Genomic DNA, 17,500 nt, shown 5'->3' on the forward strand with positions numbered 1-17,500 from the left:
CTTTTAAACCTTCATTGAAAAAAAATATTTTTCCTCAAGTAACAAAAAATATTATAAGATTTCCCCTTTGTCCTGGGAGTCATGCTATATCAAAACTCGCAAATTCTAGCAGTCTTTATCACTACCTTTATGGGAAAATACGTTTAAACCCTCATTAAAATGAAAGATTTTTCCTCAAGTAACAAAATATGTTATACATTATTCATTTTCTGTGATGAAGAGAACGGAGCTGTTTAACTATGGCGGGAAATAGTAAGGTCATTCCGTCTGCAATTTCAGGAGATCTAATTATCGCCTCATGAATATTTATCATGTGATGTATCCATTTACAAAAACTTATAATTAACTTATTTAGATATAATTGTATAAGAGAGATGTTTCTCTGTTTCGAATTGCAATGTATATTTTAGCGTTTTTTTATTTGTTTAAAAAAAGCCAAAACTTCATTTTAACTTACATGAGAGATTTGATAAACACCTCGCCATATCGTATATCCAAATATTCTCTCTCTCTCTCTCTCTCTCTCTCTCTCTCTCTCTCTCTCTCTCTCTCTCAAAGAAATCTTTTAATAATACAAAATTCCTACAATGACGGAAATGATACAGGAAAAATTATTGAAAAAAAGTAGACTGAAATTATACACCTTCCTCAACGCTGAACAGAATAATTAAAAAGAAAAAGAATATATATATATATATATATATATATATATAGAAAATGAATGACTTTCCCAAAATTAATGTATCTAAGTAACATTTGGCTGACACCAAAAAGTCACTTATTTTCCAGCGAACTTCTCCTGTATCTGCTACAGCTCCATTCGAGATATTTATAAAAGTGTCACGGACATTGTGACAGGTCTTTCCCCTTTGTTGTCAGGGAATAATGACTCTCCTTTTTTGTTTACTTTCTTCTTTTATATACAACAGAAAAAACAGTTTTTCAAACAAAGAAAAAAAAATACACGTTCAAAGCCATGGAGAAAAACTTTTCTTGAAATGGACACCTTTTTTGCTATCGAAGTGAATAGTCGTAAATGTTTTTCGAAATGAAAAGGTGACCAAGAAAGCGTTTTACAATTGCTTTCATTCCTTTCTGAAAGAATTCTGAAACAAATTGTGTTACAATCGGTGGTGTTTACATGAACAGGAGTTCGGTTGATTGTTGTTATTGTTGTATTGTACACCTCCCTTGTTTTGGACATTTCCCCTTTGAATGTTGTTTGGGGAAACATCCTATATACTTTTATATAATGAGGCAGAGACGAAGTTGGAGCATATAGATTATAGAATCAATTCAAAGTTTTCCTTTCCTAACATCCTTATTTACTCTTCGTAAAAGCCAGTGTTAACTGATTCCGTATACGGTAAACCTATGGGGTCATCATGTGCATGTGAGAGAGAGAGAGAAAGAGAGAGAGAGAGAGGAGAGAGAGAGAGAGAGAGAGAGAGAGAGAGTATGACGTCATTCAAAGGAAAAATTAGAAATTAAAGTGAAGGAAAAAACAATTTCTTATGGTATTTCTTTTCATCTTGAATATGTAAATTTGATGTCTGTTCATGAGCATAGCAAGTGCAAAGTTAATGTTAATGAAGTCTTATGAAAAGAATTTCAGTGAACAGCAGAGTACTCCAAGGGAATGTGTTGTCACCTATGTTGTTTATCCTCCTCAGTGATTTTGTAATGCATAGAACAGTCAGAGATGGTAGAGGATTATTATTATTAATATTACCAGCTAAGCTACAACCCTAGTTGGAAAAGCAGGATGCTATAAGCCTAGGGGCTCCAACAGGGAAAATAGCCCAGTGAGGAGAGGAAACAAGGGAAAATAAAATATTTCAAGAGTAGTAACAACATTAAAATAAATAATTCCTAAATAAACTATAAATACTTAAACAAAACAAGAGGAAGAGAAATTAGATAGAATAGTGGGCCCGGATGTACCTTCAAGCAAGAGAACTCTACCTCAAGACAGGTTATGGCACTACCCAAGACTAGAGAACAATGGCTTGATTTTGGAGAGTCCTTCCCTTATAAGAGCTACTCACCATAGCTAAAGTCTCTCTTCTACCCTCACCAAGAGGAAAGCAGCCACTTAAAAATTACAGTGTAGTACTTAATCCCATGAGCGCATTGTCTGTTAATGTCGGTGTGGTCAGGTATATGAGGAGAGAGGATAATATGTAAAGAAAAATCCAGACTATTCGGTGTAGCGGTAGTATCTCAACGGGTGGCTGGTGCCCTGGCCAACCTATGACCTATATGTACTGTGATTACGAAATACATATATTAGGTAGCTGTAACCAACAGAGTATGTGTATATAGACACATACATTGTGTGTGTATATATATATATATATATATATATATATGTATATATTATACACATAGAGAATATGCATAATCTAATGTATTCATTGTTTCTGCTAAGGGTGCTGAATTTTACTCCCGTTTGCTAGGTCTTGCATCGCTCCCAATTCCCCTTTTGCCTTTCAGCCTATCGGTCAATGGGCGACACATTTTGCTAAAGTTTTAAAAGAAGGAAGGAATAACAGGGCACTAAAAACAATTCCTAAAGAGTTGCTGAAAAACTTTCAGGTCCTCTCTTTAATTTATATATATATATATATATATATATATAGTATATATATTAGTATATATATAAATATATAGATGTATATATACACACATACATATATAAATAAATATATATATATATATATATATGAGAGAGAGAGAGAGAGAGAGAGAGAGAGAGAGAGAGAGAGAGAGAGAAAGTTATAATTCTTACCAACTTTAATGTCTTTTTGTATAATTCTGTCCCGGCTGCCCTGACAAAGACTACCAACCTGTTGAAATGCGTCGTTAATGAAGATGAACTCACCTGTCCACTTGAAAGAAATATAAATAAAAGCATTTTGTGAGGCAATTTCCCTTACTTTTGGGGGAATTTTAACACACGGAAGCAGTTGATACTTGTTAAGGTGGTTATTTATATGCATTGCCTTTTTGGATGAGAGAGAGAGAGAGAGAGAGAGAGAGAGAGAGAGAGAGAGACAGACTTATAAATTGCACGAGTGACGGAAAAGTAATAATCTGAATGATGGAATATGTCAAAATACAGAAGAGGGAAGAAGAGAAGATTGAAGGGGAGTCGGAAAACTGATAGAGAAGCAATTGAAAATAACAGGGAATTAGAGAACATTGATTTGTGATGGTAGAGTTTCAGTATTTCTCAGTATACCAACAATAGATAAAGCTCTCTCTCTCTCTCTCTCTCTCTCTCTCTCTCTCTCTCTCTCTCTCTCTCTCCTTATTCCTGAAGATTGCCTGATCGGAATAGCAATCTCCGTATTTTATTATTTCATGATCTATCCAACTATCTAACATTATAAGATTGTCTTTCTCTCTGTTTAATATTTTCTTGACCTTTCATATCTATTTAATATTCTTACCTTATCTACTTGTTAGTAAATTTATCTTTTTTTTTTATAACAGAATTTTATTTAAGTACTGATGTATAATAGTACGCTAGTTTGTATCTTTTAAACTACTACTACTACTACTACTACTACTACTACTACTACTACTACTCTCTCTCTCTCTCTCTCTCTCTCTCTCTCTCTCTCTCTCTCTCTCTCTTGTATCACCTCTGTCTCTTTGTTCCTGATTTTCCTACAACAACTGCTTCTGTTATCCTAATACTAGTCATTAATAACCACAACAAATAACAATAATATCTTAAATAATAATAATAATAATAATAATAATAGTAACAATAAAAAAGCGAAAATCCCTAAAGATCCAACCCTTATCTCCCGCTTTATCTCAAATACCGTAATGTCTAACTCTGTCTGTGTATCTACTGCGAAAGATAATGAAGCAAGTGTACATGAAATCCAAAACTGGATCCTTTCCTTCGTTGTGAATCATCATCCCAATTCAATGTCGGTAATTAACAACCTTTAGGGATTAACGGATCCTGGAAGCAAATCTGATCTGAATAGGATTCAATTAGATTAGGTTGAATTTGATTATAAAAGTCAATTCTAAGATGCTTGGACCCCAGAGGCAATTCTAACCTGTTACAAATTCAGTGAAATGATAAAATATAAATTCTAAATAGAGTGATATCTGTTTTTTTAGGTGCTTGCAAAATTTGAGTTAAGCGTTTTTTATATCTTTTTATATTGAGGCATTTAAGCCAATGAGTGCCCTTGCAAAGAGAGGGAGAGCGCTGGCCAGAAACATCGACCCCACATAGAAGAAGAAGAAGAAGAAGAAGAAGAAGAAGATTGAGGCATTTAAAATAAAAAGTATGGATCCAGTCCGTCCTACTGTAGCCAATTAGATTTTTCAAAAAAACCTTTAAACAATTAAAAATCTACAATAGAAATTTTAAAGTCCAATTACAAATGATCTTAAATCTTGATAAGTCTCCAAATATGTAAATATGAAAAAGTCGTTTCATAATCACATAGAGATTTTACGGTAATTAAGCTTTTGATCTAAAGCTTTAACAGCAAAGGATCATAAAACGTTTATAATAATCATAACTCTTAAGATTGTTGTAATTACGAATAATATCCAGGAAATGAAAGGAATACTTCTAAAACGTCCCTAGCACACTACATAAGCCAAATGAATTGGACAATGGCTTTCCATAATACATATTTTCAAATATCCTTTTTAATGACTGGCGTAAACAGAAAATGTCACATGTTTAATGATTGTAAAATATCTGAACTTTCAAAAGAAATCCCTGAATCAAGTACTGACGATACCTACTATATAACACTATGACCTAGTTCCAGAACTGTCCCCACTCCATAACTGCATTGCAACAAAAGACTTTTTCATTTATGTTATTTATTTTTACCAAATGCACCTTTCCACGCATTACCCAACAAACCAAGAGTCAAAAGCCGGAAAACGTAATGAACTCTTTCTTTGCACAATTCACAGAACAGAAATTCTTAATTTCCGCAAAATCTGGCTATCTGACCAAAATTACAACCCTCTAGATATGGATACATTTACTGTCTCATTACCAAATATCTAACACATAAGATAGATTAATTACCTCTGTTAATGAAAGCCTAATTCCTAAAATCATACACACACTTTTTCTCTACTAATGAAACAACCATTGAAATATTTCTTAAAACTGGAATTCAATTCTAAAATTAATAAAGGGGAATAACACATTGGGGCTAATGATGGTTTAAAGTTTAAAGGCCGCGTGTGAATAGTAAGGGCAATGGACAATGACAATGTCCTGCCTAGACACAGATCATATATCCATAGGATCAGCAGCTAAATTCGTCTTCACCCAAGCTAGGACCAGGGAGGGACAGGCAATGGCTACTGATGACTCCCCTAAACAAACCATCCTTAGCTTACAAGGATGGTGAGATTGCAGAAACTACAAAAAACTATCGAGGTTGAGCGTTGCTCGAACCCCGGTCCAGCAGATCGCCATACAGGGACACTTCCAATCTGCTGTTGCTGGTTGACAGAAGGAACAGCAAAACCTTCAACAACGCAATTCGTAAACATAAAGTGAGACACGACTGTCAACGTCCCTTTTTTATGGGAATGGCGACGCTGAAACAGACGGAAATCTTTGTTACTGACAATAAAACTCCAATAAGAGACAATGTTTTCTTCTCTCGACTCGGTACCACAAGAGAGAGAGAGAGAGAGAGAGAGAGAGAGAGAGAGAGAGAGAAGGGAATTAAGTACCCTAGATAACAAATGAAAGATCACTGATAGACATGGATAGCATCAAGTTCTCATACACACAACTGATAACCACAGCGAGACAGATGCAATGAAGTCTACTATCTATGTAAACTAGAAATGCAGAGGGCGCTAATGGGAAGGAAGAAATAGCTAACCAAAACTTTTACTGTGAGAGAGAGAGAGAGAGAGAGAGAGAGAGAGAGAGAGAGAGAGAATTTCATCATCAGGAGTAAACAATTCAAAATTGACTAAAATTACGGAATACTTTAATCGAGAACAAAGCTGATGCAAAACTAATATCAACGACTTTTTTTTTCAAGAATTGAATTAGTTTAGCTTAATCTGGGATTATCTGAGATTATTTCCCCTTATCATTCACAAGTAAAAAGCCCTTGCAATGTTTTGCATATCTTGAGGTGTACATTTGAGTCCGTCACTCTTTCTTTGTAATGCTAAATAAAGATACGATATTTAAAATTTATTGGAAAATTCAAGTGTTAAGTTGCTTTTCTTCATATACTTATTAAGTCAACACTTGTATGTGTTAAAACATTCTATTAATCATCTTCCATTAGTCATACAGTGTTCATCTTTATAGTTTACAATTTTATAATAATTTCAAGACTTTAGAATAAATGAAACCTCTCCCCTCCACTTCCCTTTGAAAGACTCAAACAACTCCAATGCTTTAAAGACCGGAAACAGAAAACCAAGAATCAATTGTTTGTATATTATTCAACCAAGATGAAACAGATAATTCAGACATCAAACGTCGCGAAATTGGATGTCAGTTTAGTGTGGAAGACGATGAGACTAATGATGGCTGCCTGACGGCCACAGGGAACACCAGCAAAAGCAACTCCTTCAACATAAAGCGAGACTGGACTGAGGCGATTTCCTTTTTATGAGAGGAGAGACGATGGAACAGGACGAGAATCCAGTAATACTCTCTAGCTTCTTCTTTTCCACCGTTATTCTTTCATTAAGGGGTCGGTTGCCTGATCTGTCCTCTCCAATGCCTTCTATCAAAGAACCCTCTTCCACCAAACCTATTATCTCCATATCATCCTTCACCTTATCTCGCCATCTAATTCTCTGTATCCTTCTCGATCTAGGAGGATTTTTCCTCCAAGTTCTCGAACTACCCCCATGGGTTCCTCCCAAGCACGACTCACTCCCTTCCCACCATCCATCCTAAACACATGCCCACACCATCTCAGGCGTGGCCCTCTTATCACCTCTGTAATCTTCACTACGCCTGCCATTCTTCTTCTTTCATCCCTTTCTAATCTTTCAAGCAGTGATTATCCACCTCGGCATTCTCCTCTCAGTTCTCTCAAGCCTTGCTTCCCCTTTTCGTCGCTGAGAGTAAATCTCAAACAAATCAGGAAATTCATCTTTCCTTAATGGTTGCAGTAGCACTCCACGAGAGAGAGAGAGAGAGAGAGAGAGAGAGAGAGAGAGAGAGTTATCTGACATCCTGACATCTAAGGTCATTGACGCAGAGAGAGAGAGAGAGAGAGAGAGAGAGAGAGTTATCTGACATTCTGACATCTAAGGTCATTGACGCCGAGAGAGAGAGAGAGAGAGAGAGAGAGAGAGAGAGAGAGAGAAAATATTCTTTTCATCAAATATACATAAATAAAAAAATAAAGAGATTTAAGTGGAAAATATGTTTGCCAATCACAAAATAAAAAACTTTTAAATTCAAAATAACATTAATTATTAAATTATTGGTTTAAAGTTTAATAAGGTTTTTAAATAATCTTTTTAAGAACGAGTTGGTTTTCATGTAGGTAGATAGTTGAGTGTAAAATTAAGTGTAAAACAATAAATACCAAAATAATATACATTACTGGACATGGATACAAAATAGACAAAATATAATCCATAGAATAAAACTGCATAATGTATATAAAAATGAAGAATAAATCTTGTAACTCCAAAAAACGTCCTCGAAAGAGAAAACCGAACGAAACTAAAGTGGAATTTTCTTATAATCCTTGAAAAAAAAAATCCGATGAAACTTTGGTTGTTAAATAAACTTGGGTGCAGTTGCGACTGCAGCCAGATGACTAATGACCAATTAAGAAGCGAATTTCTAACAGATGAAAGAGATATTTGCTGTGTGTTTAAGTCCTTTAATTAAAGTGACTCCTAAAAGGCAAAAAATAAGGTTCCCCCCTCTCTCTCTGTCTCTCTCTCTCTCTCTCTCTCTCTCCTCTCTCTCTCTCTCTCTCTCTCTCTCTCTCTCTCTCCACTTGAAAGTTATTAAAGACCAACGAGATATCAAGATATTGGCTTATAGTATCCTGCTTTTCCAACTAGGGTTCTGGCTTAACAAGTAATAAATAATAATAATAATAATAATAATAATAATAATAATAATAATAATAATAATAAAAAGTAAACCCGCTAACGTAAACATTTCATCCTATCTACGATGGAGACGGTTTAGGAATGCTCTTCGCACTCCCCAAGAGAGATTAGTTCACAAAACTTTGAACTTGGGTCCTACATGGCTGAGAACTATGAAGTGTGAAGTAGATATGGAATGCAGAAGTATGGAATTATAAGCTCAAGATAGAGACGCCTGGCGAAATCTAACCGAGGCCCTTTGCGTCAATAGGCGTAGGAAGAGATGATGATGATGCTGATACAAAAAGTAATGTTCTTATTATAATTTTACTCGGCACATTCTGGATCTCACCGATCCATCACAGCTCACATGCTACGCTTTCTACCACATCCTCGGAGCGCCTTTGATTCTACAACCTTTCCACTGCACAGACAACTCACATCAAATGTTTTCAACCTTTTCATTCCTTCACATTGAACAGTCCTTTTTAGTCTGCAATAAAGATTAGTTAGCTACATGAGCAACCACTCCCACTCTTCAATCAATAGTACTAATCATTGTGTCATCTTACGCGCTACTAAAAATATTTATGATCACCTTAAAAATATTTCAAAATATCTTTCTCAAGTTACTGCAACTTCTTCAAAAATGCTATTCAAAACGAATATAATAATCCTATTTCCCCTTCACAGCCAATTCTCTTTCATCGTCGACATAATACAAAGACAAAACCACGATCTGTCGAAGACCTACATTTCTATGAGAACTCTCCCAGTCTCCTGTGAACATACTTCTTCAGAAGCCAACAAACCCTAAACACTATGCTACGACGTTCAATCTCAACAATTCTAGAAACACTTTGTGCGTGTAACAATATTATTTTTTTTTTCTGATAGATAGATTATATTTTCATAAAGTGGACGAGTTTCCCTCTTCTTCATTACGATAACTAATCAAAAGTTGAGACCTAAACTATCATAGGTTTTTTTTTTTTTTATGATCATTTCATGCCCTTCAGGTACATCTGAAGCAAAAAGTCAAAGAGAGTTTTGAGAGATCATTAAAGTCTCATTTTTAGTTTAATTACTTCAAATCGATTCCTTTAGGATAATCATTTCCTGGATGGATCCTACAAAGTACGAGTCGTGTGGGGCTCTCTCAAGTCATTAACTCTAATTCAGCTTTTATAATTATAGAGTCTTTGAGGTCTCTTAACACAGAGGAGATGCATTTGTCATTGCCAGCTAATCTGCTTACATTATACGTATTAATCTCGATTTTTGTTGCTGCAGATCAGATTCTCTTGCAGTTAATCATATGTACCTCTCGAGCTACATATCTTTTCAACATTGTCTCTCATCTTTCTTGAATCGAGTTCCCATCAAATCTCCACAGATGAGATGAGAAGTCTGCTGGTAACGTCTTTGCCTAATTCGAGTCCTACTTAATCTCGTTAGTTTCTTTGGTTGCTGCATCCTCGCCATCCTTGTAGAGCTAAGGGTGGGAGGTTTGAGGGAGCCTATAAGTCTACCTGCTGAGTCATCCGCAGCAATAGCCTGTTCCTCCTTGGTCTTTGCTTGGGTGGAGAGGGGCCATGGACGCTGATCATATGTATACACGGTCAGTCTCTAGGGTATTGTACTGCTTGATAGGGCAATGTCTCTATCCTTTGCCTCTGCATTCATGAGCAGCCTTTAAACCTTTCAACTCTGAAGCCTTTTCTCTCTATATCTGTTTTCTTCAAGAGCAACTAGAGCTCTGTTGCTAGTTTCCCTCCTGAGCTTTTGATACCAGTAACTCTCATGATATCAATAACTGGATAATGTTTGGATGCCAGCATTAATCGATTTTTTGAAGCTCATTTTACATTAACTGAAGAGGTTCTATTGTTGTGTCTGTAGCAATGTTAACCAATTTTCATAGGCAACTTTCTCGACAGCCATCTTTGGCTGTCTAACTCAATTGAGAGTTTGTTTCAATGAACTTTCAAACCTTTGGAGTTGTATTTATAATGAGGCTTATGAATTCTGCATTACCTTGGACCCAAAGGTATTAGTCATATATATCTTGAGTTCTGTTGTGGATAAATGTCTACAACCTTGTAAGTCTTATAAATTTACATATCTCTCATTATCTGGGAGTCTCTTAAAGGTCTACGTTTCCTGAACTATCTTTTACTCCAAAGAATATTCTGAAATCTTCAAGAGTAGGTATTTTTTTTTTTTTTTTACTAATTGTAGATGTCATTCTTAATTGTACATTCACTTTCGAAAAGCATATCAGATTTATTTCTTCTCTGATTTAAACCAAAAAAAAAAAGAAAAAAAAATCTGTAAATGGAGACACTCAAGATTTTTGGAAAAGTTTTTATACAGAAGAAACGTTCCTTATTGGTCAATTCTGGCATGTTTTTAATATTGTTTACCTGTTTAGATTTTGTTAAGGTATTCTCAAAAAATAAATTTTTGACCCAAAACAAACATTTCAGTAAGTTTCTTATTTCCGATCTAGATACTCGTGTCTCGGACCATCATTTAATCATCTCATTGCGCACGCTTAATAAAATATATCAAATTATGATAACTTTATGTATTCAAATCTTTGATAATCTAAATCTAATATATTCAAATCTTTTAGACTATAGCATCGACAACTGAATAATAGATATACTGTTTACTTTATGACGATTAACTTTAAATAACATTCAGTTTTTTCAAAGAAATTTGGTTCCAACTACGACCTGGATGTGTAACGATCTTCATTGTCATACAATCAAATTTCTAGAGTTTTCTCGGTTATTTACACTATAAGATTTTTTTCTTTTTTTTTTCTTTTTTGTAAAATTTAATTCTATTCGTGGATATTTTTAGTATTTAAAACAGATTCATGGTAAAATTATCTATTGAATCAATTACTGTCATATAAATATGGAATGTTCAATACGTATCATCACAAGAGAAACGTTCTTGAAAATTACTTTCATACTTCTAAATAGCATAGTAAAATCCTCAAATGTTATTAAAAAATTTATCATTCCAATAATAAATAAATTCCGTCTATCACCTTAAAAATGTTCAAGTCCGAGCAGGTAAACTGGAAAAAAACTTTGTTTACAGGATAAGTTACATTTAAATCCTCAATGTAAATAAGGATGTTCAACCGGGAGTCATTCTGTTGACATTGCATTGTTTGCTGAAACAACACTGACGACCCTTCGTTCATCTGTCTACAATCTCAGGACGCAAGATATCTTCAGAGAATATTTATTTCATGCAATAGTTTCTTCATGAAGAAATTCCACAAATACAAGAAATTTAAATGATTCACGAATCTAATTCTTTTTCTGTCCGCTAATTTTTACATCCAGAAGCACTTACACCTCGCTTCACTTTCTTGATAACTCATAATGTCATCTGTGGTTCCTTTACTTAATCACACACTGTGAATGAAACTATACTCTAATTCATCTCCAAAGACACAGACAGCAGCAGCCAAGCACATACAATTGATGGCCGGTTCGGGCAATACAGAAAGCAGCAGCGATACAAATGCAATTGATGGCCGGTTCGGCTAATAATGATATCAGATAAATTTAATTACTTTGGAAACGATCATCTGAGGAAATATGTACTGTACTAAGCTTACGCCTTTTTTGTCATTTCCAAAATTATGTAGGTATAAGAAGGAATATAATAATTATGATAATAATATACAGGAAAACAATGCTAATAACAATGATAATATAATAGAAATACCATGGCAATACAATAACACACATTGATGGCTATGAAAATAAAGGCATATAGACTTCCTTAGCAATTAAAGTTCTCAGTTTTCTAAAGCTCATCCAAGGAAAAAAAAGGAGAGAAGGAAAGATTTCAATTGCTTCTCCATTGGGGTATTTTCGATCTACACTTGTTGCTTATGGTTCTTGTGAAATCTTTTTTTTTTCGGATTTTTGTTCGCTTTACGATAGTCTGTGTCCTCAAACAGGAGAACGTCATTCATTTTGAAGTTAGTGAGACCTATTTCCAATTTGCTTAGTTTTTATTCAATAAATTAATTTCAAACTAGATATTGACTTGTTTTAGTTATCAAATGATTTCTACTGTTTTTCTACTCGTAATTAAAATCTTCTACTGTTTTCCTACTCGTAAAAAATCTACTTTCCTTCAACTTTATTCATCTGCCTAATGGATAACGAAAAGAAAGTGAACAAAGAAGAGGGATGAGACATGCGACTTTAATAATAATCTTAGAACATTAAAATCAATATAAACAATTAACAAACAAGAAAGTACTAAACTTAGGATTTATTCTAAAACTCCCTTTTCGAAAAAAAAAAAAAAAAGTTCCTTCATCTAAAAGGAAAACCTTTTCAATGGCTTATACTTTGCAGGCTTCTGGCTTCTCCCTTGTAACGAATGACTAATTAAAAGTCTTAAGCCCTTCCGAGATATTTAAAGAAAGCAGTAAGAAAAAGTATTGGCCTGCAGGCTGCAGCTGTTTACTTAAGTTGGCGGTAAATATCCACAACTGATATCAGAGATTTTATCTTGTTTCTAATTGGCTGATGCATTACCACCACTCAGAGTGAATTTCAAGTATGTTAGCACCCTTCACCACAAAAACAAGAACATAATTAGTTTGAAAGGGTACATATTGCCTCTTCGAGATGGTCCTTTTCGTGAGCAGTCCAATATATTAGGAGGGTTTCTGAGATCTCGGGTTTGTTTCTATTTAACTCAAATATTCACCGAGATTTTCAATCTTACAAAGGTCACTTTAACTCTGACAACAAAACTTTGGTTCGGATAATTCTATTCTTTCGAGATCTGTTGTTACAGTTTCTCAAATTCAATTGTCGCTAAGTCTCGAGCTTCTTGTGCCTATTGGCCATCTCTTTTGGCTTATAAAACGTTCATTGAAACCTCTTTTCGCCTTTTTGGACTCACTTTCTTGTCATTTTTCTGGGCTTTAAATTCCTAAAATTGGTTTCTTAACTCGATAGGTTCACTGTTATATACCAGAGATTATTAACTTTTGAGCTCTTAATCAGTAGCTTCCAGTAGTTGTAGTGATAAAAAAAAATATTCTATCTAGCTAGGAATTGTCTTTTGAGTTCTATTCCAGGAGATGAAGTAACAAAGCAACAAGTTTATTTAACTCTGAATTGTCTTTTAGGCTGAGATCTGTAGCTTCCAGGAGCTGCAGTAGCCTTGAATATAATTCCATTCAGCTCTATTCTGTAGCTTCCAGGAGCTGAAGTAACCTAAAAAAATAGTTTATTCAGCTCAAATTGTCTTCGAAGCTCTAATCAGTAACTTTCTAGAGCGTTAATAACCCATAAAATGAATCTAGTTGTCTTTAAATAATCTTGAATCTTAAATGAGCAGCTTTCATGAGCTGTTTATTTAGAAAAGGAGTCTATCTAGCTCTAAATTATCTATTGAACTCTATTCGGTAGATTCCAGGAGCTCTAGCAATTTAGAATTTTTTTTTTTTATTTAGCTCTAATCAGTAGGTTCCAGGAGCTGCAGTAACATAAAATACAAGTCGGTTTAGCTCTAAACTATCTGGAAGCTTTAATCAGAGCACTCCAGGAGCTGTAGTAACCTAGAAAATGAGTCTATTTAGCTATAAATTGTCTTGGAGCTCTAATCAGTAGTTTCCTTAAGGTGTCATTACCTATAGGACAAGTCTATTTACCTCAGGACTTTATTTGGAGCTTCCAGAATCTGTAGATATCCAGAAGATGATTTTCTTTGCTTCTGCACTGTCTTGCTTCCCAAACTGTCATCCAACTATTATAGAAGTTTACTCATAGCTTCCATGAGCTGAAGGAAAACAAACATTTAGTTAACTTATGTTTGTGAGCCCTGATGAATATATAAATAATTGTTAACAGTTATAAGCGAGCACTCTCTCTTACTAATGTAGGGCTTTTTAAGTCTTGCTATTAATTTCACAATGGATATAACAACTTCCTTTAGTTTTTGGTCCATTTTAATGAAAAAAATATATATATAATTTTTCAAATTTTGGCAATGTTAAGGAATCAAAGTTTTTTTTTTTCTTTAATTTAGATTTCTCATGACAATAATACATTAAATTCTAGTTCCGTCCACTTTAATGAAAAAAATATAATTTTTAAAATTTTGGCAATGCTAAGGAATTAAATGTCTACTAGCAACTTCCAAGACGCATGGCAAAACTTCTTCAATTTCTTCGATCACTGTCCATTTATTAAGACTTTAACAATGACTACATTATAAGAGGAATCTTTAATAGTTAAAAGAGCACTTAAGCCTTTCTTTAGTATCACAAATATCTGAAGAAATTTCCAAACTTCCTCGCAAAAGAATTCCATTGCATCAAGGTAATATAAGGATCAAAGTTGTCTTTGGAATGCCTTGAAAGTTTGCCCGTTAGAGAAAATTAAACAGCTAAACTTTGCTTATCAAAGGAGCTAAATCTAACTCTATAAAGAAACCCAATATGCTAATTTCTGATGTGTGCTAAAGTGCAATACTTCTAATTCTTCGTTTGAATGACTATTTAACTGTGACACCTTATAGCTATTCATCTCTCTCTCTCTCTCTCTCTCTCTCTCTCTCTCTCTCATATACTTACTGTATATATATATATATATATATATATATATTCAAAAACGCCATATATTCTAATACCTCAATGCTTGCCTTCTCTCTTATACCTTGGGATCAGAGATCCAAGGGGGAATCAACTCAAAGACAATACCTTCTGGCCGGACAGGGAATTAAACCCTGGTCCAGGAAACTGGTATGACAGTGACATAGCACTTAGTCACGAAGAGAGATAAAAGTCGATGACAATTCTCCTGTACTTATACCTGTAGAATTAAGGTTTTTCTGTACTTAGAATTAAAATCAACCCATCTCCACCATCGTAGCTAGTTGGCATATTCGTACTTGCCATTCGATTAATGATAAACTTTGTATATTTAGAAGTGTTTTTCCTATTCAAATGAGCCATATATTTTAATACCTTAATGTCTGGATTCTCTCTTTTACCTCAGAATCAGAGACCCAAGGGGAAATCAACTCAAAGACAATAACTTATGGACAGCCGGAGAATCAAACCCTGGTCCAGGAAACTGGCATGACAGTGACATAGCACTTATGCTCGAAGAGATATAAAATTCGATGACAATTCTCCTGTACTTATACCTTTCAAATTCAGGTTTTTTGTACATAGAATTGAAAACAACCCATCTCCACTCTTCTAGTGTCTTGTGGAGCCCAGTTAAAAGTTTGGTGAACTAATCTCTCTTGGAGAGTGCTTTTCTTCTAGATAGCTTAGTTGTATCAAACCTAGGTATTCTATCAACCTTTCTACTGGGTCCTTTCAGTTTTAATTTCAATGTTGCAATGAGGCGCTGGTGATCACTAGCAATATCTGCCTCTCTATAGCTTCTTACATTTATCAGAGTCCTCCTTCTCTCTTTATTAATAGCAATGTGATCTATTTGACTTTTGTAATTGCTACATGGTGAAGTCCATGTACAATTGTGGATGTCCTTGTGCTGGAAAAGAGTACCTCCAATGACAAGACTATTTGCTGAACTGAAACTTATTATGTGTGCTTCATTTTCAACTGCAACTTCGCCAAGACCCTCAACACTCATCACACTCTCTATACGTTGATTACTCATTCCAACTTTAGCATTGAAGTCACCAATCACAATTTTCATTTATCTCTCTCTCTCTCTCTCTCTCTCTCTCTCTCTCTCTCTCTCTCTCTCTGAGATCTCATCTATTACACTCTGCAGTTGTGCATAAAATTCATCTTTCCTTTCTTCAGGGGAATCATTTGTTGGTGCATAGAAAACTATAATACTCATATTGCACTGCCTTGATTTAAACTTTGCAAGATACAATCTACTATTTACAGCTCTCCACTCGGTTAAAGCCTTTTCTGCTCTTGGTGTCATCATCGTTTCTACCCATTCTCTTCCAACTCCACCTGTTCTTGAATATATGTATGTGTGTATATATATACATACACACACACACACACACACACACATATATATATATATATATATATATACATATATTGCCTTGATCTAAGGTTTCCTCACTTGTCCCCTTACAACCTGTTTCACTTAGGGCAACACATCCAAACTATATTTCATAAATTCATTCACCACTTACTGTAACTTCCCAATCTGATTCATAGTACTAACATTCAAATTAACAACTTTTAATTTTTCTTTAGTATTTATAAACCGGGAGATTCTTAACGCCCCCCTACATCCGGGACTGAGGGCTATTCTGTAATTTTCTCTTTCCATAAACAGACTAAATTCATAGAGGATTCATTGGCTAGATTCATCAAAGGATAGCCAGATGCGCAGTGTCTATCTAAGTGACCCCTGCTGGTCCATACTAATTCAAGTAAGATTATCTGCCAGGCATCATGAGTAGAAGCCGAAAAGACATCTAGTCTATCACCTTAAAGCCAACCCGTCACCTTCTTGCAAGTAACATCATCAAGATTTAGAGGGCATTTCCACCACACCCAAATTTCTTACTCCACCAAGTTGCTCATCCGCTCATATAACCGTTGACAAACATGGATTGCTAAGATATACCGCCTAGCACGGTATGCATACCGCCTAGCACAGTATATATATATATATATATATATATACTTCACCCCTTTTCAATAATCAACAGCAGTGGGTCGAACCCTTCTTAGACACACTGCACCATTCAAATATCTATAGCACTTACTGTACTCTTCGGACAAAAAGGTCTCTTCTTTCAAACAATTCTTTTTCTTTCTATATCCAATATTTCCGATATCTTATTCTCCTCTTTTAGCACTTCTGAACCACACAATCTTCCCATTGCTTCCACGTTACTTCACTATCTCTTAATACTCAAATCCAACCTTTTACCTAATCTGACCTTTCCACGGTACATGAATGAACATCCATACATACACATTCAACTGATGTTCATTTCTACAACAAAAATCAGGGAGAAAATTCATTTCCTTGGACAAGGGGAAACTTTCTTCCAGTTTGTTATTGGTGATGTGTCTTACGCTAAAAGGAAAATGGAAAGGATCTTAATCAAAAAAGAAAATGGAAAAGATCTTACACAAAAAAGAAATAAGCATAAAAGCGGAATGGAGTGGCGAACGGAATGGGTAAAGTTTACAAGTGAAGTTTGTAAGGCCAGTAGGAACAATATAACAAAATTCATTGAGATATACTGTGTGTATATATATATATATATATATGTGTGTGTGTGTGTGTGTATACATATGTATAAATATATGTATGTATGTATATATATATATATATATATATTCAAAGAAAATTAATACATAAAAACTATTATATGA

This window comes from Palaemon carinicauda, chromosome 19 (assembly GCF_036898095.1).
Source record: "Palaemon carinicauda isolate YSFRI2023 chromosome 19, ASM3689809v2, whole genome shotgun sequence".
Lineage (NCBI taxonomy): Eukaryota > Metazoa > Arthropoda > Malacostraca > Decapoda > Palaemonidae > Palaemon > Palaemon carinicauda.